Consider the following 24,339-nt stretch of genomic DNA (forward strand, 5'->3'; position numbering starts at 1 on the left):
ATTTAGCAAGTGCAAAAGGTGCCAAGATGCGAGCATTTAAGGTGCCATCTGAGTAATGACCACAGGCACAGAACATTTCCTTGGAAATCGTGAACACCTGGGAGTTAATGGCTTAGCTTTGGGTCCAGGCCGTCTCCACTCAATGCCCCAAACATCAGTCAATTCAGGCAAAACAGAAAGAAAAAAAAAGAATATTCAATCTATCAGTACACCTGGGTGTCATGTTGACACGAGAGCTGAAAATATTTTGGACTTTGTAAACAGAAGTGGCATCATCCACGCAACACCTCACACAGGTGTATAAAATCTCTGAATGTAAATTTATTTTGGATGAAAGATTAAAACTATTACGTTAAATGCATTTATTCTTAGGGCTCCTTCAAGTAGGACAGTGGATGCATGTGCAGTTGACAGCAGCGGGAATGACAGGGGACTTCCCACAAGACCCCAGCATCAAGGCAGGTGGGTACCTTAATTCTACTTCCTTACAAAAAGAATGAGGAGACAATGCTTCCAAGGGCCACTAGCTCTAGAAAAGAGGGACACTTGTAAAGAAGTCAGCTCATCAAAACAGGAAGAAAGAATGGGATTTGCCTTTCCCTGGCTTAGTACTATGACTTCTGCTGTTTTCCCCCTTCTAGTGCATTTCTTCTTGCACATCACTTGTAGCCTCTGAAAACCACTCTCGCCTTTGTTCATTGGAACCATTTGTCCACATTTACTCAATGACTCCTGCTGTTCTTCTAAATAATATTTATCTAATCTTGAAGGTGCATGAAAGACTCCAGTGATTAGGTAGATGATAGATTTACACCAAACCTCTTCCAGTTTCAGAGGTTCAACTTGACTCTTCAAGACAGATAAGATGGTAAGAGTGGCTTAGCCCTCATGGTTGATTTCTGGACCGTGGGGCCCATGCTTTGAGAAACACCGCGAGCCCCATGACAACAGCAGTCAAGGAGTAGGCCTCTGCTGGGAAATGACACCCACTCAGCCAGTGCCCTTGGCCCTGATCACCTACTCAGAATTCCAAAGTCCCACAAGAGTGGTTGAGATTTGGAGGAGACAAGTGCACACATGCAAATTCACACACCCACAGACACGCAGACACTGACAGGTGGCATACGCAGAGATGAGGGTGGCAAAAATAAGTGACTTTACTGGTAGCATGACAGTTAAGAGCACAATTTATGAAAGACCTAGTTCCCATTATAAAAGGTGTTTATTGACTAACCATTAGGTGGGCAAGCCTGCATCCAGGATTGGTTTCCCAGCATCAGTACTGGATTGGCATTAAACCACCCCCACTCTCCCCCAGGCTTCTCAGCAATCACCTAGATCAAGGTCATGGTCAGGGGTTGGGGGTCATTCATGGTAAGGGAAGAGAGTTTATGTCTAAACCTGATGACCTGGTCTGAGGTACTCATGATCACAGAAATAGTGTTCCCATTTCAAACTGGATATAAAGAAAGCATCAATCTGTAGCACAACAATCTTTGATAAAATTAAAGATAATTCCAAGTAATATACTTCTTAAATGTATTTTTTTAGTTAAAGAAGTTAACAATCATTTACCCTTTCTATGTTTAGAAAATCCACTTCCGGAACTTCCCTGGTGGTGCAGTGGTTAAGAATCCACCTGCCAGTGCAGGGGACACGGGTTGGATCCCTGGTCTGGGAAGATCCCAAATGCTGCGGTGCAACTAAGCCCGTATGCCACAACTACTGAGCCTGCGAGCCACAACTACTGAGCCTGCGAGCCACAACTACTGAAGCCCACGTGCCCTAGAGCCTGCGCCGCAACTACTGAGCCCGCATGCTGCAACTACTGAAGCCCATGCGCCTAGGGCCTGTGCTCTGCAACAAGAGAAGGCACCGCAATAAGAAGCCCGCGCACCTCAACGAAGAGTAGCCCCTGCTCGCTGCAACTAGAGAAAGCCTGTGTGCAGCCCCCCCAAAAAATTATCCACTTCCTGTTTTACTCTATAACTTTTATCAATAAATATAACATAGGTGGGGCTTCCCTGGTGGCACAGTGGTTGAGAATCTGCCTGCCGATGCAGGGGACATGGGTTCGTGACCCGGTCCGGGAAGATCCCACATGCTGCAAAGTGGCTAGGCCCGTGAGCCATGGCCGCTGAGCCTGCGCGTCCGGAGCCTGTGCTCCGCAACGGGAGAGGCCACAACAGTGAGAGGCCCGCATACTGCAAAAAAATAATAATAATTTTATATATATATATATATATATATATATATATATATATATATATCATAGGTTACATAAAATACCTACCCAAATATTTAGTAGTATCACGAACACTACAATCTTCCACAACATTCCAAACACAATTCCTTTAGCGATAACTTAATGCAACCCCTTTGTCTTAAAACATAAGGTAAATAAAGCTCAAGAAGGGGAAGTGACTTGACAAGCCACACAGCTATTGGAAAAGCACAGCCTAGAAGCCAGGATTCCAGTGTGTTTACCAAAAAGTCTAAGGTAAGACTGCTTTGTACAAACATTGATATATTTAACAGGGATGGGGATCACCGGTGTTTCTTAGCCTCAAAGGTTATCTCTGTCTCCAACGAAGTTTTCTGTCTTTTTTTTTTTTTTTTGCGGTATGCGGGCCTCTCACTGTTGTGGCCTCTCCCGTTGCGGAGCACAGGCTCCGGACGCACAGGCTCAGCGGCCATGGCTCACGGGCCCAGCCGCTCCGCAGCATGTGGGATCTTCCTGGACTGGGGCACGAACCCGTGTCCCCTGCATCGGCAGGCGGACTCTCAACCACTGCACCACCAGGGAAGCCCTGTTGTTTTCTCTTTTTAAATGAACTCTTCAGAAAGATGACTCAACATAATTAATGACGTGATTTTAAATCAAAGCAAATCTGAGATCACCAGGGCAACAGAAATGAACACAGCCATGGGACTACCAAAGTTATTAGACATATGTTAGTGACTTCAACAAGCAAATACTTGAAAATATCTATGAAACAGAAAATATGGCAAAATGTACAGATTATCAAATGTCCTCACATAATGAGAAAGAAAGTGAGACGAAAACAAGAGCAATTAGAGCGATTACTTTTCCCTGTCACTGAGCACCTGTCAAGCTGAAAGGTACATCAACCACAGGATGAGTTAAGACCTCCATTTTGCCTCCCAACTTACACTCTATCTACTTATGTGTATCTATTGTTCAAGCTTTACTGCCACACTGGATACTATCAAGATGGCAGGTTTAAATGTAAATGAGTAACTTAAATAAATAATTACTGAACTGAATTGATCAATACTAATGATCATTTGATTTGGCTAAGACAGAAATAACTGTAAAATATTTCTAGAAATTTCAGTTACCTTCGCCTTTGCGATCTCCCCCATCTCCATGCAACCCCCAAGCACTATCCAGCCTTCCTCCAATTCTGTTTGTTCAGGCTGTTTTGCTCTTTTCATGGTAGAATACAATGCAAACTCCCTACCACGGTGGCCACCCACCTCCTCAATTCCATCACATGCCTATCTTCTTCCACACACTAGCTTTACATTAGTATCTAGAATATGCTAGGCTTTTTCCTGCCTAAAGACCGTGTACTTGCTGTTCACTCTGATGCCCCTTTTATGTCCTTCAGGCTCTACTCAAATGCCACCTCTTCTGAGATGTCTTTTTAGCCATGTTAGGTAGGTTTGCACTCGTCACAATCTGTAATTATTTTATGTATGTATGTAGGTATGTATGTATCTCTCATCTGACTCTTCCCACAAGAATACAAGCTCTCTGAGGCAGCAACATTCGTTGTCTCATTCGCCATTCTATATGTGGGGTCCATCATAAAACACACTCAAAGAATTCTTATGAATCAAATGAAGGATGCCCTTCTTCACCCAGCCTTCCCACAAAGCTCACTCTGACTCTTCATGTCCATATGACAATTTTTTAAATTAATTTTATTTATTTATTTATTTTTGGCTGCGTTGAGCCTTCGTTGCTGCACGCCGGCTCTCTGTAGTTGTGGCGAGCGGGGGCTACTCTTCATTGTGGCTCGTGGGCTTCTCATTGCAGTGGCCTCTCCCGTTGCGGAGCACGGGCTCCAGGCGCATGGGCTTCAGTAGTTGCATCACGTGGGCTCAGTAGTTGTGGCATGCAGGCTCTAGAGCTCAGGCTCAGCAGTTGTGGCCCATGGGCCCAGTCACTCCGCAGCATGTGGGATCCTCCCGGGCCAGGGCCCGAACCCGTGTCCCCTGCACTGGCAGGCGGACTCCCAACCACTGCACCACCAGGGAAGCCCCATATGACATTTTAAGAAATTTATCCTGTCATGCCTTGAGACAGCTTTCTGGTCATAATCCTAGGTTTTTACTGACAAGTTAGATTGATAATTATTTTCTTATATATGGTCTCTCCTCCACAACTTGAATGTCAGCTCCCAGAAGACCAGAACAATGTCTCTTTTGGTATCATCCTTGCTTTCCTAGTGGCCTACAATGCTTTGCACATGGTAATTTTGCATGCATAAAATTAGTGCCTTCTAGGGAGAGCCCTGCCTACCTTGAAGGCGAGTGCTAAGAAGAAGGGGTCAAAAATGGAAAGAGTCCAGCACATTGCCCGGTACCTGGCAGGCACATAGTAGTGGCTGCAATGGAGGAAACGCTGCCCATGACAGAGATGGAGCCGGTGAGCAGTGTACCAGGATCCCCACCCTGAGTCACAGCTGACTTCCCGGGTGACCTCTGGAATGCCAGGTCAGATCTCTGAGCCTCAGTTTTCTCATTTCAAAAATAAGTCATGTGGACTAGGCCAGGGTAGCGCAACGTTAGCACTTTGACACCTGGGGCTGGATAATTCCTTGTTCTGAGAGGCTGTTCTGTGCACTGTAGGATGCTTAATAGGATCCCTGACCTCTACCCAGTAGATGCCAGTAGCATCCCTGTTCAACTTGTGACAACCAAAGAGGTCTCCAGATACTGTCAAATCCCCCTTTACCAGTGGGATGAGAGCAAAATCATCTTAGTTGAGAATCACTAGACTTGATGACAGGTAAGCCCCCTGTGTTCTATAAACCTCTCTGTAAAGCAGTCGTACCAATCCTGGAAGCCCCTTTGTGATCTTCGGAGATGCTCAGCATCTTGCAGGGACTCAGCTCTTCTATTCAGGGGAGTTTGGCCCACACAGTCCAGACCAAAGAGCGAGGAAAATGCGCTAGTGAGCATGCCAATGAGCCGGGTAACAGAAAGCCCCTAACAAGATGGAAAGCACTACGGCTACACACCAGTGGGGTCCTTACTCAGCCCAGTGCAAAGGCTTTCTCTAGTGAGTGACGACACAGAGCAGCACCAATGGCATTGTTCAACTCTAGGGGAGTAACTTCAGGCACGTGCTGTGAATAACAGACAGGGCACAGGCTACCAAAGACCCTGCTCAAATGGGGATGAGAAGCAAGGAGACAGAGCAACTCTCTGTGGCCTTATCTAAGGAGCTTCCTTGAAGACTGGCATTCTCATCATCAAAGGGCCCATGTCACCAGGAAGGATGCACATCCCTACTGAAGACAGAAATGACTCCCTTAAGAGGAAAAGCGGCAGCTTCCTCTAGCAGAGCAGAGTGTGCTTTCAGAAGTCCCCTGCCCCAGCAGGAATGACATAGGTTTTGTCCCTACTGCCATTTCAAGCATGTGAGAAAGAAATGCCAAGAAATACATTCCACCTTAGAACACTGGCTGCTGCTAACACATCTCAGTATACTGTTCAGAGAGCTGATACCAGCCCATTACTTTCAAGTTTTCTAGCCGGATGTCATTGCATTCCTCTCCCATGCACCCTGCTCAAGTCCAAGCGAAACTGAAGTATCCATCATAGTGCACTGCAAGGCTTGTTAAGACACAGACTGCTGGGCCCCCTCCACTAGAGTTGCTTGTTTTTAATTAATTTATTGTATTTTATTTATTTTTGGCTGCATTGGGTCTTCGTTGCTGCACGCGGGCTTTCTCTAGTTGCGGCGAGCAGGGGCTATTCTTTGTTGTGGTGCGCGGGCTTCTCATTGCAGTGGCTTCTCTTGTTGCAGAGCACAAGCTCGAGGCGCGTGGGCTTCAGAAGTTGTGGCTCAGTAGTTGTGGCACACGGGCTTAGTTGCCCCACGGCATATGGGATCTTCCTGGACCAGGGATCAAACCCGTGTCCCCTGCATTGGCAGGCGGATTTTTAACCACTGTGCCACCAGGGAAGTCCTCCACTAGAGTTTCTGATGGAGGCGTTCTGGGGTGGGTGTGAGTATTGTCATTTCTAACAAGTTCCCAAGTGCTGCCGCTGCTGGTCAGGGATCACACTGGGAGTACGATTGCCCCAGCTGTTCGTTTTACCTGCTCCAGCTACCTCTGCCGTCTGCATTCTCCGCCAGGAACAAACATAATCCATACCAGTGGTTCTCAGCTGGGGTTGAGCCTTAGCGTCACCTGGGGAACTCTAAAAACTGAAGTACCCGTGGTGCCACCCCAGATCAATTACACTAGAATCTCCAGCCTGAGGCCAGAGCACTGGCGGGCTTCCAAGCTCCTCGGGTGATTCGACTGCACAGCTAGAGTTAAGAATGACTGTTTTAAGCCATTCCTTGCTTTCTCCAGTGAAAATTCCTCTCTCATCTTTGGAGGGTGGGCTCTGGCGCCTGATTATCTTGCTACAGTTGACCCTTGAAAAAGATGCAGGGTTAGGGGTGCCAAACCTCCATGCAGCTGAAAATCCACGTATAACTTGTAGTCAGCCCTCCCTCTCCACGGTTCCTCCATACCCGTGGTTCCGCATCTGCGGATACAGCCAACCACGGATCACGTGGTCCTGTAGTATTTATTAGTGAACAAAAATCCCACATGTAAGTGGACCCTGGCAGTTCAAATCCATGCTGTTCAAGGATCAACTGTATTTCCATTTCTTTGCACACCTCAGCCAACAGCGGCCACGTCCCCTCGGGCAGTGGTGCTATTCACTGCGTAAAACTCTACAGCAGCTCATATCTCCCCGCAGCCGGTCCGTTCCAGCCTGAGCACTCAGCCCCTGTGGTTTGTCCATAGTTCTACCACAGCATTAACCCACCCCTGCCCTGTGTTTTTGTTGTGTTTCAATATGACTATCTCCTCACTAGCCAGTTTTGTTGCAGTGAGTCAAAGCAAGCTCTCTTCTTATTAATACCCTTCAAGGTCAACGTCTTGGGTTGGTGAGAACAGGTGTCTTGGCCCTGAAGCCAGTCTGTGATGCTGTATCTCACCCTCAAGGTCACCCAGAGCCACTGCAAACTTCACATGTGCCCCAACTTGAACCACAGTGCAGTCCAAGCTCATGGTCACAAAACAAAATGGTACCAAGAATTCATCGGGAACCTTGTTGGTGACTGGCTCAATAAATACACTAGTCCTTCTTTTATGACATCACAAAAAAAGGAGGTTTGCATTACATTTTCCAGAAATTGCTCCCTTGAACCCTGTAATTGAGGGGCTCTCCACCCTAGCTACAGAATCAGGACCACGCAGGGAGCTTTCATAACATGCCCATGCCCGGGCCCCACCTCCAGAAATTCTCCTTTAATTGGTCTTGCAGCGGGGTGTGGACCTTGGTAGTCAAGCTCCCCAGGTGGTTCTAAGGTGCAGCTAGGGTGGAACCAGTGTGTCTAATCAAAGGAGCAAGAGAAAAATTAAGGCCGCAAATGTAAGCACAATTAACTGCAAAGATGTTTTCCTGAACAAAGAAGGAAGCGCTCTAGGAGATACTACAACTTCAGAGTTCTAAGCCCCTTAATTAAATATGGAATACAAATGGCTCTCTCAAGGAGGAAGGTTTAAAAGCCTAAGGGAATGAAAAACGAGGTACTGGCAAAGGCGTCATAATCCACCAGTCCTGGTTCAAATCCCACTTCTAATCCCAAACTCCCAGTTCTCCCCTCCCCCACCTCCCTCTCTCTTGGCAACCACAAGTCTGCTTGGGATTAGCAGATGTAAACTATTATATACAGTATGGAGAAACAACAAGGTCCTACTGCACAACGCAGGGAAACATTCAATATCCGGTGATAAACCATAATGGAAAAGAATATGAAAACACAGTGTCTATATGTGAATAACTCAGTCACTTGGCTGTACAGCAGAGATTGCCAGAGCATTGTAAATCAACTCTACTTCGATTAAAAAAACAATCAATTTTTTAAAAAAAATCCCAGTTCTGAGACCGAAAGTGGTCTCGACAGTGTGACCTTGGGCAAGTCCTGTCTCCTCTTTGAACCCATAAAATAGTCTGATAGCTATTTTGAAGTCAGGACCCTGGACCAGCAGCATGGGTATCGCCTGGGAGCTTGTTAGACATGCAGCCCCGCATCCCTGCCAAGTCTAGACCCACAGAGTCAGAATCTGTATTTTCACAAGGTTCTGAGGGGACTGCTAGTCATATTAAAGACTGAAATACGCCTAGAACAGTGGCTGGCAGATGGTCATGCAGTCGGCCCTCAGTATGGGTTCATTCCCTTTTCCCTTGAGGCCAAACAACTATTTGGGTGGCAATTAAATGTATATTCCTGGAAACCCAGCCACAGGGTAGAAAAAGGAGCACTGAACTTGGGAGACCTCTGCCACCTACTGCATAACCTTGGGCCCGTCAATTTCCCACCTTTTACAGACGATCCAACTGAATCAGAGTTTAACTCCTAACAAGGTTGTTTTTAAAATTAAAAGAGATACTTGGATGGAACCATCCAGCACAATGTCTAGCCTTTGATAGTTACTCCACATGTACTAAGTACTCCCTAAGCATTAACGGAGGCTGAATCCTATTTAACATGAAAGTGACTTTCTCAAGAAAACAAATGCCAACCACCTACTTTCTAGCTGGTCCAGACTACTTTCTAGCTGGTCCAGACAAGGCTTCACACGGCCCTCATGTTAGTTTTCTAACCAAAGTATGGAGAATGACCCACAGGAGAAAAAGACGGCTGTACTGCTCAAAGAGTAATAAACTGACTGACAAATGGTATTTCTTCGAGAATGCCATCTGGAATTTCTTGAAAATGTTTCATTATGACTGGCTTCACTGAAAAGTTTTATTTGGTCTCACTTATTTTGTTTTTTTAATACAGAGTGCTTCTGGCCACGATGTCCTAGGGGCTGAAATATCTGGGCAGCCTTTAAAGATTACTTATAGATTGATTCTAGGTATGGCTTTTCCACCAAATTTTGCCTCTTCCTCCGTGCATAATGATGGAAGCCACTGGCACCATTTTGTAAGCGGCCTTTGTCTTCAGACACAGTAAACTAAGGGGACTGCCCGCAGCATGCTGTTCCAGCCAGCTCTGCTGTGTGTGTGTGTGTGTGTGTGTGTGTGTGGTGTGTGGTGTGTGGTGTGTGTGTGTGTGTGTGTGTGTGTGTGTGTGTCTGAGGCTAGAGACATGCCTTTGTCTTTAATAACTATTAGTACAGGAGCTCCGGTTAGGCTCACAAAATGATGTCATAGCTACTCACAGAAACGTTCTCGCCTGAAATCTTTGATCTTAAGACCTTTCTTGGGCAACATCACAGGCTAAATTGCTATAGAAAGCCTATTTTCTCCTATCAATCTTTTCCATTTTTAGAGCATTAAATCTCAGAGGAATGAGGTTTCGTCACCTACATACTAGAGAGTGCACCCTCAAGCATTACACCCGTCTTTCTAGAAAATGTGTTCATTGTCACCATACTTCTTCACATGGACGGCATGCTAGAAGAGGCCTGCAATACGCATGATCACTATTTCCTTCACTTTTTTTTTTTTTTTTTTTGCGGTACGCGGGCCTCTCACTGTTGTGGCCTCTCCCGTTGCGGAGCACAGGCTCCAACACGCAGGCTCAGCGGCCATGGCTCACGGGCCCAGCCGCTCCGCGGCACGTGGGATCTTCCCGGACCAGGGCACGAACCCGCATCCCCTGCATCGGCAGGCGGACTCTCAACCACTGCGCCACCAGGGAAGCCCTCCTTCACATTTTTATTTCATGTTTTGAAAGCTAAGCTCTAATACAAATCTCATGGTTGCTCCAAATCTCCTGAGATGTCTCGAGAGCCCAGGAAACCCCACCTCATAGGCTCTGCTGACAGCCAGAAATTTCTCAGTCCTGGTGACAGTGACTGGAAAATTATATTGTAATGTTGCTTAAAAATTATATGACTGGGGCTTCCCTGGTAGCGCAGTGGTTGAGAGTCCGCCTGCCGATGCAGGGCACACGAGTTCGTGCCCCGGACTGGGAGGATCCCACATGCCGTGTAGCGGCTGGGCCCGTGAGCCATGTGCGCGTCCGGAGCCTGTGCTCCGCAACGGGAGAGGCCACAACAGTGAGGCCCGCGTACCACACACACACACAAAAAATTATATGATTGGGAGAGTGATCAGTACCATCAAAGTCACCTCTACATCTCCATGTCCCCCCAAAAAGGTATCTACGCAGCAAACTCATTTTACTTCATCAGTTACGAAATACTACCCTCACTTTCAAGCAAGCAGAGTTCTCTTACTTCCTCTTCCTGCCACTGTTCCATGAGCACATGTGCTTCTATCACTTACTGATGTGTCCTTCCAGCCCCAGCGACATTGAAGAAAGTTCACTCAAGTACATTAGCAGCCCATCTTGACTAAACTTTTGGGAGGAACCATGAAGTAAATACCAATATATGGGCTGATCTATAAAAACCCTTTCTCAAAAACTATAAAGTATGCATGTATCATTGTGGCTTTGTGCTACCTGGCATTCAACATAGTATGGCTGTGTGAGTGGATTGAGAAGCAGTAAAGGGGGAAAGAAGGCCCCAGAAAAGAGAGGGGAGAAGGCTCTTTCAACTGATCAGGACGTGAGCCCTGGCATGTCTTACTTCATTTAAACGATGCTCTGGTTAAATCTTTCCCTCCCTAGTTAATCGCAAGCTGCACTCAAGCTCATCAGAAGACATTTAGTTCAAAACATGATACAAATGAACTTATTTACAAAACAGAAACAGACTCACAGACTTAGAGACCCAACTTACGGTTACCAGGCAGGAACTGGGGGGGGATAGACTGGGAGGTTGGGATTGACATGTACACACTGCTATACTTAAAATAGATAACCAACAAGGACCTACTGTATAGCATAGGGAACTCTGCTCAATATTCCATAATAACCTAAAAGGGAAAAGAACTTGAAAAAGAATAGATACATGTATATGTATAACTGAATGACTTTGCTGTACACCTGAAACTAACACAACATTGTTAATCAACTACACTCCAATATAAAATAAAAATGTTTAAAAAAAGGCAGTTTGGGGGCTTCCCTGGTGGCGCAGTGGTTGAGAATCTGTCTGCCGATGCAGGGGACACGGGTTCGAGCCCTGGTCTGGGAAGATCCCACATCCCGCGGAGCAGCTAGGCCCGTGAGCCACAACTACTGAGCCTGCGCGTCTGGAGCCTGTGCTCCGCAACAAGAGAGGCCGCGACAGTGAGAGGCCCACGCACCGCGATGAAGAGTGGTCCCTGCTCGCCACAACTAGAGAAAGCCCTCGCACAGAAACGAAGACCCAACACAGCCCAAAATAAATAAATAAATAAATAAATTAGGGGGGGAAAAAAAGGCAGTTAGTTCAATTTGGCCACAACATCAAATTCATTTATATGCAAGCTCAAATGGTCTTCAAAACCTCCAGGAAATGCAGTTCTCACCTATATTCTGTGAAAGAATTCTTCCCCCTTAAGATAGTTAAAAGAGTTGAACTTTTTAGCTAATGAAAAGCTTTAGAACAAAATTCCCAATTACAACAGCTGAAATCCAGAAAAGAATTCTCAAACAGAAATATTCCAGTAAAATGAGTGCTGTTCTCTGCACTCAGGCCTGAAACAGTTTCTAACTCCTCATTCAATAAACAGAGCTGGTGTTTCTGCTGAGCAGGCCTGTCCCTGCAGGGATCACAGATGGAAGAATATAGTGCGCCAGGTTAGAACCTACTCTAAATTGTTTTTGAAAAATTTCAAAGCTAATGGTATTTGCCTTTGTTTACTCTTGGCAGCATTTCTGTTCAAGAAAAGAGGCATTATGAATGTTTGAAAAGCCTCGAGCCATTAAGTGTCCTTAAAATAGCATTTAATGATTTAGGCGTAAATGAATCATGAACACTTAAATAAAACTTCCCCCTCATTCCCTACAAACCCAGCTGGTTAAGTGAGGTTTTAGCAAAAGAGCACTCCTTAATCCTATTAAAGGTAAGGTCTTCTGAGGTGGGTTCAAAGCTGGAAGTGGTGCTCCCGTTTAGGACACTAGGAATAGTCACATATTTTTTTAAAGAAGTTATTACAAAATTGCAAAGTTGCATTTTTCTTCTTTTTTATTGAAGTATAGTTGATTTACAATATTGTGTTAATTTCTGTTGTAGAGCAAAGAGATTCAGTTATATTTATATATCCTTTTCATATTCTTTTCCATTACGGTTTATCACAGGATATTGAATACAGTTCCCTGTGCTATACAGTAGGACCTTGTTGTTCATCCATTCGATACTCACATCATATTTTTGAAAGGAGTGAAGTAGAGTGCCTGGTGTGTATACACACTTTCACATATTTCCAATATCCACGACAATCCCATAAGGCAGGTGTCATTATTGTCCCCTGTTGGCACAGAGGAACCTGAATGTCAGAGAGGCTAAGAAACATATCCAGAGGAACCCAGCATCAAGATGAAAGCTGGGATTCAAACCCAGGTCTTCATGTCTCCAGAGCCTTTACTCTTACTCACTATGCCGTATCTTACACTTGATTTTATATCCATGGTAGGCAGAACAATAGCCCCTCAAAGATGCCCACACCCTAGTCCCTGGAACCTGTGCATATGTTACCTGAAGGTTACAGATGTCATGAGGGTTACTAATAAGCTGACCGTTACAACGATTATCCAGGTGGGTGCAATGTAATCATATGAGCTCTTAAAATCAAAAGAGAGAAGTCTCGGTCACGGAGATGAGAAGGAAGCAGAGACAGGCCAGAGTAAAAGTGTGAAAGGACTCAACAGGATGTTGCTGGCTTTAAACACTGGCCTGAAGGAGGCCAGGACCAAGGAATACACGAAGCTTCTAGCAGCTGGGAACAGTCCTCAGTTGACAGCTAGCAAGGGGACAGGGATCTCTGTCCTACCAGGAACTGATAGCGCTAACAACCAAAATGAGAAGGGAATAGATCCTCCTTTAGAGCCTCCAGAAGGAAATACAGCCAAGCCAAGCCACGCCAAGACTAAGGTCTTAGCTTGGTGCGATGCGTGTCTGACTTCTGACCTCCAGGACTGTAAGGTAATACATTTGCATTGCTTAAGCCACCTAGATTGTGGTATTTTGTTAGGGCAGCAGAAAACTAATACAATATACAATGCTTAATGCTGAAAACCTAACTAGGTTCTACAGCTCATAAGCCTTCAACAGGTAATTTAATAACAATAATCAAATATCATTATGTAGAACTGACATATCTTCATCATCTTCAGCCTCAGAAGAAAACATATGCACAAAGATGCTTCCTTTGGCCTTTTTATTTTCCACTGCCTCTCATAATACTACCTTTCAATATTCTTTCAACAAGTATTTATTGGGAATATACCAGGCACTATTCAATGTATACAGTATACAGGAAAAAAAATGGAGAGAAAAACCCTCGCCCTCATGGAGTTTATACATTTGGAGTGGAGCTGAGGGGTAAAGAGAGAGTAAATAAATCAGGAAGATGAGACTTCCAAGGGTCTCTGAGTCACTCAAGGGAAGGCAGGGGCTCGGAATTGCCGCTAGACCCATGTACGTAAGAAATAAACTTTTACAAGTTAAGCTCCTGCCACGTCAGTTAGCTTCCCTTTAGGGCAAGGCAAGGAGACGTCAGAGCAGAGGCCTGAGTGAAGTGCCATGGCGATATCCAGGAGACAAGTGTTCCCAGCAGAGGGATCAAAAATGCTCAGATCCTGAGGGAAGAGTAGGACTCGCTGTTTTGTGTATTTTTTTTTTAAGAAAATGAAGAAAGCCAATGTGGCTGGAAGTCAAAGACTGAAGGGGAGAGTGGGAGGAGGTGAGGTCAGAAAAGCAACAGGAAGCCTGCTCACTAGGCCGTGTTAATACCTCTGGCTTCAATTCTGAGTGGTGGGGAACCACTGGATGGATTCAGGCAGGAGAGTGATGGGATCTGGCTCATGTGATCCACAGCTCATTCTTGCCACTATATAAAGAACAGACTTCAGAGGAGAAGGACAGAAGTAGAGAAACTGGTTAGGAGGCCACTGCTACGATGCAGGCAAGGGTTGACTTGGTGGTATAGGCAGGAAGAAGTGGTTTTATTCTGGGTACATACTCTAGGAATATAAACTTTTATGAACAGAAGTATAATGGCTAACATCATGCAGCATCTAACGATGCTGCTTAATATAGATGCCCTTCGAAAATGGTAATTCCAGGGAATATACACTTCCCAAAGGGGAAAGTCTCTCCTTTCAGCCTAGGAGAGAAGTCTCCTCACACTTAGCTCTCTCCTGCACCATGTCACTGTACTAAATGTGCCGACACAGCCTGGGACCCAGCAAACGTTCACACAGCAGGAAAGTATTAATGGCAGCGATGGAGATGAGGATGGGCAGTTTGCAAAACAACATTCTTGAGAAATCGATTATTTTGATCCTTTACACCGTTCTTGTTTCTCTTCCATCAATCTATTTTCTTCTGTCATTATGTCAAAGATTCCACCAAACCAATCTAACACTTCAAGTGCTAGTGGGAGAGGGGAAGGGTGGGAAACAACCTTAGAACCGAAGCGCCTGGACACCTAGCCCAGCCTAGGAGCCAGTTAGTCCCTTTGACGTGCCTCCAGTATTTGCATTAATTAGACTCATACAGAGAAACCCAGTCATTTGAAGAGGGTCTGTTGGCACCATCAAGAAATTGAAACACGCCACACTGCACAAGCTTGAAAAATGTCAGCTGGGGCGTGGAAACATTTCCCAGTTCTCATACCAGAGAGGGCCTTCTGCTTCCTTCCTAATGGAGAGTTAAGTGGAGTTCGAGATTGCACCGAAGAAAGCCAGGGCAAAATGTTCCACATAAATCCTCTCCCAGCCAATTAGGCATTTAGTTGCTGAGTGGTGGAAGAGGTAGAGGTCCCATGAAATGCAGAACTGCAATCGGTAACCTTCCACAGATATCTAGAGAGCAATTCTTTCTTCTTTCCTCTCCCAATGTCTCTATCTAACACTTGTTTAACTGACAACTTCTCAAAGACAAGCTCAGGGCATGTGAGATAGTCTCAGAAGCTTGAGACATCACCTCTGAGGCAGTCAGTCCCTAGTTGGCAAAGAGATCCTCAGGTCAAGCTATGGCAACCTGGAAAAAACATTTTGGGCTGAGAGCAGGGTGGGTCCCAGTCGGATGTAGGAAGCAGCAATGATGGACTGAACCACAGGGTACTGTGGATTGCCAGCCTTTTCCTGCAGGCTGTTTTAGACTTTCCTCTGTTCTACATGGAACTTTGGGAGCCCCTTCTGATGAGCACAAGAGGAACATGGCTTTTATGCTGACATCCATATTTAGGGTGATTGGAAATAACGGAGGAAGTGGCAAAGTGAAGCAGAAGAGGCAGTAAGAATGCCGAGCTGGGAATCTCCAGCCAGGGGAGGCCTCCTGCCTCTGCTCCTGGCTTCATCTTTGCCTCTTTGCCCCTGAGCAAGTCCAGTTTACTTTTCTTCCCCCAGAAGCTCGCCAGAAGCATACTGCTGTGAGCAAACTTGTAACACGCCCCAGCAATGGCTGCAGGAAACAGGCTGAGGAAGGCCCCTCAGCTCACGGGGTAAAGCAGGAGCTCTTTGAGTCCTGTTGCCATGATAATTGGATTAGCCCCGCTTGTCAGGGAGAAGGGCCTGTGATTATTGAAGAGTACTGTAATGGTTAATTTTATGTGTCTCCTTGACTGGGCCATAGGGTGCCCAGATATTTGGTCAGACATTATTGTGACGACAGCAGCTACTGCTTCCTGAATGCTTATTAGGTCCCAGGCACTCTTCTTATGTGATCATTTTTATCAATGTGTCTTGCCAGATTGCTAGATTTGGAAAAGCCCATACATACATTAACCAAAAAAAAAAAGAAAAGAAAAGAAAGAGAAAAAAATCAAAAGGCAGACCCATTCCGAGATCGCAGGACATGAGCTGCCCACCTTCATGTCCCAGTCTGTCTCCTTCCTCCCAACTGATGACCCACTATTTTACTTCCTCTTTTTCCATATCTGAAACTGATCTAGCCCAACCATAAATCTAACAATTGTGGGTTTCAGTGTTTTCTCCATCATTCTGCTCTGCATGTGTCCCCAGTGCCCTGGGCAAGTACATTGGGTCTGTGGAGTTGGAACCTTTCCTCCAACTCTTTCAGTGTTATGACAGAGTGAATTTTTAGTTGATGGGAAGATATTTTGTATTTCATTCCATATTTTATAACCATGTGTTTATACACACTGGAAAAGGTTAAATTCAACACTTCAACATAATTCTGTGCTCTCCTTGCTCAGAGGTGATTATCCTAAATGAAATTTGTCAATAATCAGCATCATTTCTCTTGCGTGCTATCAAAATGTTTTAATGCAGTGAGTGAAAAACAGAGTGTTGTTATCATGATTATACAGACGAGACGCAAACTCAATACCATGTGTGACCAGTAGACTAGTAACCAGCTCGATGTGTTTAGCATTTCAGTTCCGAAAGTACATTTTCATATAGTCCTTCATTTTTATTTAATTTTGATCTACCTAACGACTCTGTGAAATAAACAAGGCCAGCATTGATATTATCCTGATTGCTATAAGGAGGGAAGCTGAGGCTCTAGGAGTTATGTGCTTAAGGTTACCCAGAAAATATATGCTAGAATTAGGAACACAACCAGGTCCCTGATCCTAAAGCCGGCATCTAATACACAGATACATTTCTTAGGTTCAATAAGCTCATTAGCATACCCATTTATTCAGCATCTACTGCACATCAGATCTGTGCTAGACTCTGAGACATACAGAGATGAGCAAGCCAATGAATGTTTACATGAGGTTAACAGGTGCATGAATCGATCTCAGCTTCTTTTCGTCTCGTCTTACGCAGCTCTTCAGAAGGAGAAGGTGTATGTGCGCGGGGTATGTTGATGTGATAAGAGACATTTCTTTCCTTGAGGTACCACGCTAGACACCATGCATGCACGTGTACAAGCAGAAAACCTTGTGACCTAGGCCCACTGTGGGCCGGTGGCAGACACAGACGCAACCCTGCAAGGAAACACCCTTAGACAGGGATTATTCAATTAAGGTTTGCCAGCACTGGCCCTTGAGAGCAAGTTCCTCCAGACAACTTTTTAAATTTTCCTTCTTGAATTGGAATTCAGAAATAACAACAACAAAAAGAGTAGAAGGGGTCCCCCCCAAAACAGGCTGAACTATACTTCCAGGGGGAAACACAAAGATGTCATCAGTACTTGCTCATACTCAGCTGCTGGAGGAGATGGTAGTACTTTTCCTCATTGAATTAAAAGGAAACAAACCCCTAATTTTTTCCATGTTTTGGCAAGAAAATTATAAGTAGCTGTGCCCCCTGGGTTTGGCATGAATCTAAACACAGGCGGGCGTCTGTAACCCCAACGTGGGAATGCTGTCACGCGGTGGCACACGCGTCACTCAGCATTTGGGGTGGGAGGGGCGGTGGGAGGCCTCCTGAGCTCGATGCCCTGCAGGACCGCCCAAGCCCAGGCGGGTGGTTTACAAAGGCTGTTTTGCCCAGGCCAGGCTTCCTTTCTCCTGCTGGATGGGGCCTAGTGCCAACCTGCAGGTGCCCTGGAAACAACGTAGAGGAGGGTTGGGCTTCTCTCACACACCCCGTTTCACCTCAGGGCCTGTAGTGACTCAGCTCGGCCACTTCATACACAACACGGGTAAACGTGAGGTGAGGGTTTCAGGCCCTGCCTGGCCAAGCATGTTACCCAGGCACAACCCCAGGCATAAGGAGAATGGAGTGAGGGAGGGCAGATGACTCCACGGGAGCCAGCCCCACCACTGGAAACAGAGGCCGTACAGTGTCTGCGAAAGCCTGTCAGCTTCCCTCCTTCTGCACTTCCGGCGAGTCCCCCTATCTTGGGCGTGATCAGCCACAAAGACAGCCCATTAACGTCATACGGAACAAGGTCCCTAGAAACTTTCCTACCGGACCCAGAATAGGGGCTCGGTCAACGCCGGTAACTGAATTGCTTCCCTTTGGCCATCTTTAAAATAATGGCAAGAGAGGACCCTGCCCCCTTGTATGCTCTGAATCATTGAGAAAGTTCTATTTTCTTCTACAGAAGAAAAAGTAAAAGCCACAGCCAACCAGCTTCTCCATAGGACAGAGGTTTACCCTACCCCCCACCCCATTTCAGCACCTGCCCCCCCCGTCTAAAACTTTTACCTTGCGGTTGAACTGAAAGCGAGCTGATCCAAACATACTGAGGAGGGTTGGGAGGTCTGTCTGTTTATCTGTTTGTTTTCTTACGCCAAATCCTGGGGGAGTAGTCGGAGCAGAGGCAGCCCTGAGACCAGTTCTCTGGAGTCTGCATCAGCATCCTACACAGCAGAGCATGGCGCTCACTGATGACGTGTCTCAGAACTAACCAATCAGGAGCCAAGGCAATAAACCAGAGCGACAAATATGCTGCCAGATAATGGAGCTGGACAAGGGCATGAGTGGCTGTGCAAGTGATGTAAAATGAGGCCCAGGAACAACCCAGAATTCAGAAGCTCAAGGCTTACAGAAGCACTCCGCGGGAAGCACAGGCAGCCACTAGGAGGCTTTAACGAGGAGAGCACGTTACTTGGAGAAAACAAAGATCTGGCTTGACTAAAACGGAGAGAGGCACTGGCATCCCCATGTCACCAGGCAGTAGAATGACCATTTAAGAGAATGCCAAAAATAAGTCATTGCCTTTTCATAACACTGGAAAGGCACAGCAGTTAGAAGACCTGCGGTCTGTCTCTGACTCTGTGGCTCACTAGCTTTTGTGATCTTGGTGAGTCACTTAAGTCTCCGAATCTTTACCGCTTCATTTGCAAAGTGGGAACAACTGTACCTCCTCTGCCTACTCCACAGGGTAGTATTAACTAAGGTGTCAGAGAGGGCAGCTGACACCAGCTGAACGACTCTAGGTGAATATGTTGGGGGAAGACTGAGCTGGGCAAAGGGGCCTGAATACATGGGGATCCGGTTAGAGCTAGTGTCTGGCTGAGACCACAGCCTTGCTTGGTTCGCGCCCTCCCCTGACCTCTCCTGCCTACTCCCTTCTCCCCCAAAGAATCCCTGTCCCAGGATTTGCTTCTAGGGAAGCAAACTTAAGACAACCAACTTTCAACAACGCAATTAAAAAAAACTAATATACGCTATTTTTCTCCTCAAAGGTCGACTTTGGGCTATATTTGATTGAACTAGGCACCCCAGATGGTGAGGCAGGTCATTCAAGCCAGTCTCCACTGCCTTCCGTTGTCTTCAGGAGTCAGGAGAGAGATATGTGAGCTAGATGGCACTACAGGTGACATTACTGATACCTGGGCCTGTCTCTCTAATTCTGTTCCTCAGCAGAGGAGAGCATTTTCACTAGGGTCTGGATGGATCTGTGTTACAGAGATCCCAAAGAATCCCGAAGTATCTTATACAATGTGACTTGCACTGGCCTCAGACCTTAGGAGTGGCTCTGTGAAAGGGGGACCAAATGTCCTCAGGACCACGGGCAAATCCTATGTTGAGAGCAGGGAGTGGGGAACCTCAGAGTCGGAGAGGCCCTTCAAGAACTTGGCTTTGTTCATTCACAGCCCAAGCAAGAGACAGCCTTCAGTTGGAGTTTTCTCACACTCACTGCTAAAAGTCATACTTATAACCAGACACTTGTTACCCAAAACAGTCGTTCTCTAAACCTTGGCCCTGATAACCAAGTCAGTTTTGCCCACGCTAGTGAGAAATGGGGAAAAGGCAAATTTATCGCCTGCTAGTTTTGAGATGGGTGCAGATTTTCCAGCCACAGCTTCTTTCCCGTTCCTAAAGTAGATGACAGGAAGAAGAGGCTGCAGTTAGACAAAAGATGTGCAAAACACTGCCGTTTCTCACGAAAGGACTATATTCTATACTATACTATATCCACTCACACATAATTGCCAGACTGCAGGAAGTCAATATGTACTGACTAGGATTCCAAGTAACTAGAGTGAGGCATCGAAAGGGACCCTCCTGTGGATTCACTCAGCCATGTAAAAGCAAGTCAGTCATTGTAACACAATCCCATCAAGACCCTAGTGAAAACGCCCTCCTCCGCTGAGGAGCAGAATTAGAGAGACAGGCCCAGATGTCAATAATGTCACCTCTAGTGCCATCTAGCTCACAGATCTCTCTCCTGACTCCTAAAGAAAATGGAAGGCAGTGGAGACTGGCTTGAAAGATCTGCCTCACCGTCCGGGGTGCCCACTTCAATAAAATACAACACAAAGTCGAACTCTGAGGAGAAGAATAGAGCATAGTAACTTTCTGAAATTATGTTGCTGAAAGTTGGTTGTTTTCGGTTCGGTTCCCTGGAAGCAGAGCCTGAGACAGGGATTCTCTGGGGGGAGAAGGGAGTAGGCAGGAGAGGGCAGGGGAGGGCCCTAAGCAAGGCTGTGGTCTCAGCCAGAGACTAGCTCTAACTTGATCCCGCAAGGTGTCCTGGACCACAAATGGCACCATGGGGTTGGTCCCACCTTCAGGCAAAGGGGTTGAAAGTGTCATTGGCTGTGGGCTGCCCCCAGGGACGAGGACGCAACACCCCTTGGGCGAGAGGCCTCCTGCTACAGAGAAGGGGGCAACTATGAGCCTCAGCAACCAACACTCCCAGCAGCGTAGGGAGAGGTACACACGGCTGGTAAAGGGAATGTGGGCAGGGCACCAACAGTGTCCACTACACCTGCCAAACATCAACCAGATACCTGGTCAACAAAGCTTCTTACCGTGGGCCAGCCAGCTCCCTGGCGACCTGTCTATCCTCACCTCACATCCCTCTCCCCCTCGCTCACCCCATGCCCACCACATTGGTCCCTGCCCGTGCTCTCATCTTAGGGTCTCTGCACTCACTCTTCCCTCTGCCCGGAGCGCTCTGTGTGCACATATCATCTTCCCACTTGAGCCTTCTCTAGCCGTCCCCCTCTGCACACACCCACACACCTGAGCACCCCTATCCCTCTTCCTTGCTTTATTTTTCTCCACAGCACTTATCACCATCTGACATAACGTGTTTTATTTATATTTATTGTCTCTTCTTCCCCCCTTGAATGTCAGCTCCAACAAGGCAGGAATTTTTGTCTTTTTTTTTTTTTTACTCACTGCCGTATCTCCAGTGCTAGAACAATGCCTGGCTCATTAAATATTTGTTGAATAAGTAAATGAACGGCTCCTTAATTTTCATGCCTTCTCCCCTAAGCTCGAGCTAACTGGAATCTATTGCCAATGTTCACATTTTCCCCCTCTAGTTCATTTATACCATCTCCAGTGCATTAGGTTCGCTTTTAAAAGAACCTTTACAGCAATGGTTATGTTTCTTCCCACTTCATGTTTTCAAATGTTCACCAAATCAACAAGTCATCATATCCACATTGGTTATGAGTCATATTTGTTTTGAGAGTGAAAATACTTAAAGCCCCCAATCCTGCCAATCATGAGGGACAAGACACCGCAAGAAAGAATCCATCGACGCTTACCCAGTAGACAAATAAAATTCTAATGGAGTAAAGGTATGTCGTATATCCTAAAAGGTTCCCAAGCCCCCAGCCTCAACCCAGTAAGCTGTATCTGAACAGAAATCTACGTTGCTTTGGTCAACTAAAGCTATCCATATAAGCTACTTATTTTAGGAAACCTACAAAATAATATGTGCTCCTTTTTGTACCCCTTCTGTACTATATAATACAGTGTTGTGAACACAATCAACCTATTAAGAGTCTTTTGGATCTGGAATGAGAAAGAAATCTTGGTATATCATAGTACACTTGCATACACAGTACCTATTTTGAAACGGCAAATGCTTTACTAACTGCTTCAGTTCATTGGGGGCACAAAAACAGAAGTGAAAATTGGGTTGAGCTTCCTGAAGAACGGGTATGCCTTCTACTTCCAACAGCAAAGGTGCCCAGCAGTGGCTCCAAAACCCTTCGGGCTACATGACCTTGGGCTGTCTCAGCCTTACCCTTCCTCGATTATAAAATGGGAAGAACCTCACTGGGGTTGTTGTGAGGATCCCACGAGATCATAAATGTGAAACGACTTCCTAAACAAGATACACGCATAAGGTTTGAGGTAAATCTGTTCTCTAAATTCAGCTTGGACAAGGGTAGTGTTTTGTAGCTTTAATTATCTAGAGAAAAAAAAACAGTAGTAAGGTAGAAAGGCCTTATCAATTATGACCACGTGGACGAGAAGGTAGGAAATCGGGATTCAAGTCACTTGACATCTGAAATGAGCAGATGTGGCCAATCTACTCTTCCACGTCTAATCTTGTGCTTTTTCACCTGTTAAAGAACTCTGTCCTGCCAGAAAGAGCAATCTTTGGCCTTTTTCCCAGGCTGTCCCTTTGTTTCTGGGCTAGTGTCAGACTCCATTCTAGTCTGATAGACAGCTGCAGTGTAGCATGGTGGTTAAGAGCACGGCCTATGGAATCGGAGCACATGAGTTTGCATACTATAGTCCTGAATTACTAATCGAACATGCTCAGCAGTGCTGCATGCCCTCGAGGAGCCTCGGCATCCTCACGTGTAAAACTGGCAAGTGAGTGTGATTATAACCTCATTCACAGGGTTGTTGTTAGGATGAGATACACGACATGTATAAAATGTCCAGTCCAAAGAATTAACTCCAAAACGGGCAGCTGTGGTTGTTCACACAGATGAGCTGTGTTTTTCTGTTTCGGTTTCAACTTTACCTTTGACAGTTCCAGGCCCCAATGTCCTCGAGAACATTAAGGAAGCCTTCCCCAGCTGCTAGAACAAAAGCTAAGCTGCCTCATCGAGCCAAGGCATCATGGATGTGACTGACAAGGCCTCTTCCTCGTTTGAGCCACAAAGTGACAACGTGGAAAGAGCATTGGGCTTGGAGTCAGAAGACTTCAAGTTTCAGCCCTACATCTTACCAGCAACTGTGATCTAAAACTTCCTTTTACTTCCGCCCTAGAAAGTAAGCTCCTGGAGGGCAGGGACCATATCTAAACGTTCATCCAGCACAAGCACGGTGACTAGAACCTAATAGGGCTTCGATAATGACTCGTTAACTCAAGTAAAGACATGAACGTGTCCGAGTCTCAATTTCCTTATGCATTCAAAAGAGTAATAACTGTGGAGCTGCCTATCGCTCAAGGTTGTTTGGAAACTAGGCAGCGGCCCTTGCAGTATAGTATCCTCTCCCTCCTCTTTCCTTCCATTTCTCCCATTCAACTATGACTGCCTTTCGAAGTTGGCTCCCTCTGCCTAGTCTCTCATGATTTCCCTCCTTCTATTCCCTACTTGTTAATACCTATTCGTCCATAAATTCTCAGCTCAAAAGGCCCTTTCTCTGATTCTTCATACCTCCTCACGCTATTAGAACTCTTCCATATGTCCTCCACGGAACTCAGATTAGATTATATTTGCCTGATGGTTTCATTCTTCCCGTTAGACTGTAAATACCACCAGGGCAGGGCCCCATGTCTTCCCTGCTCACCACTACCTTTCTTGTTCCTCGGCCAATTGTTAACCTACATGAACAGCTTATTAAATGGTTGTTGGATGAATGAGTGAAGGGGCGATTAAATGAGTGAATGAGAAGCGGTTAAAATAATCATTGTTTCTGCCTCACCCTTTTCCAGAACCTTCCCACTGTTAGTTTAAGACCATTGCCATTGTGTGGGTCATTCCATTCCAATGCACTTAGGAATATCACTTTGCAAGCCCTACTACTTAACAGGAAAAATATACTATAACAAACTCTCAGACACTGAACCTGAGAAAGCCAGCACACAACCTTTGTGGGCACCCATCTACCTCATCATGATCACAATAAGCTTTCCTTTCCTTGGACCCGCACCATCTCTTCTGCTCTAGCATTCGAGCCCCTGGCTCTCATTCCTCCAGCTTGCCTGGAACCTGATGGAGTCCTCTACTGTTCTGATCCTCTAAGACCTGTGTTCAGCAGGTCCTCATCTCAGGTGGTGCTTCCCAGACTCTATAAGGTTGATGGCTGGCACTTAGCACTTCTTTTGGCTTAGCAAAAATGGTGGGGAAGGGAAAGAGGAAGGGAAAAGGGAAGAG

The 24,339-nt window shown here is 45.9% G+C and overlaps 1 protein-coding gene across 2 annotated transcripts in view; it reads right to left on the reverse strand.

Annotated features, from left to right (window-relative positions):
- The window catches only part of FGF13 (fibroblast growth factor 13), a 503,531-nt gene that overhangs the window by 203,322 nt on the left and 275,870 nt on the right, over positions 1-24,339 (reverse strand). Inside the window, exon 1 of one of the 2 annotated variants that reach the window (XM_079910299.1) lies at positions 18,461-18,621. The exons of the other annotated variant lie outside the window; for it this stretch is intronic. The gene's annotated coding sequence lies outside the window, so the exon portion shown is untranslated. Of the gene's footprint in view, positions 1-18,460; positions 18,622-24,339 lie in introns of those variants that run through there. 2 annotated transcript variants of the gene reach the window in all.

Source organism: Stenella coeruleoalba (genome assembly GCF_951394435.1).
Source record: "Stenella coeruleoalba genome assembly, chromosome: X".
Taxonomy (NCBI): Eukaryota; Metazoa; Chordata; class Mammalia; order Artiodactyla; family Delphinidae; genus Stenella; species Stenella coeruleoalba.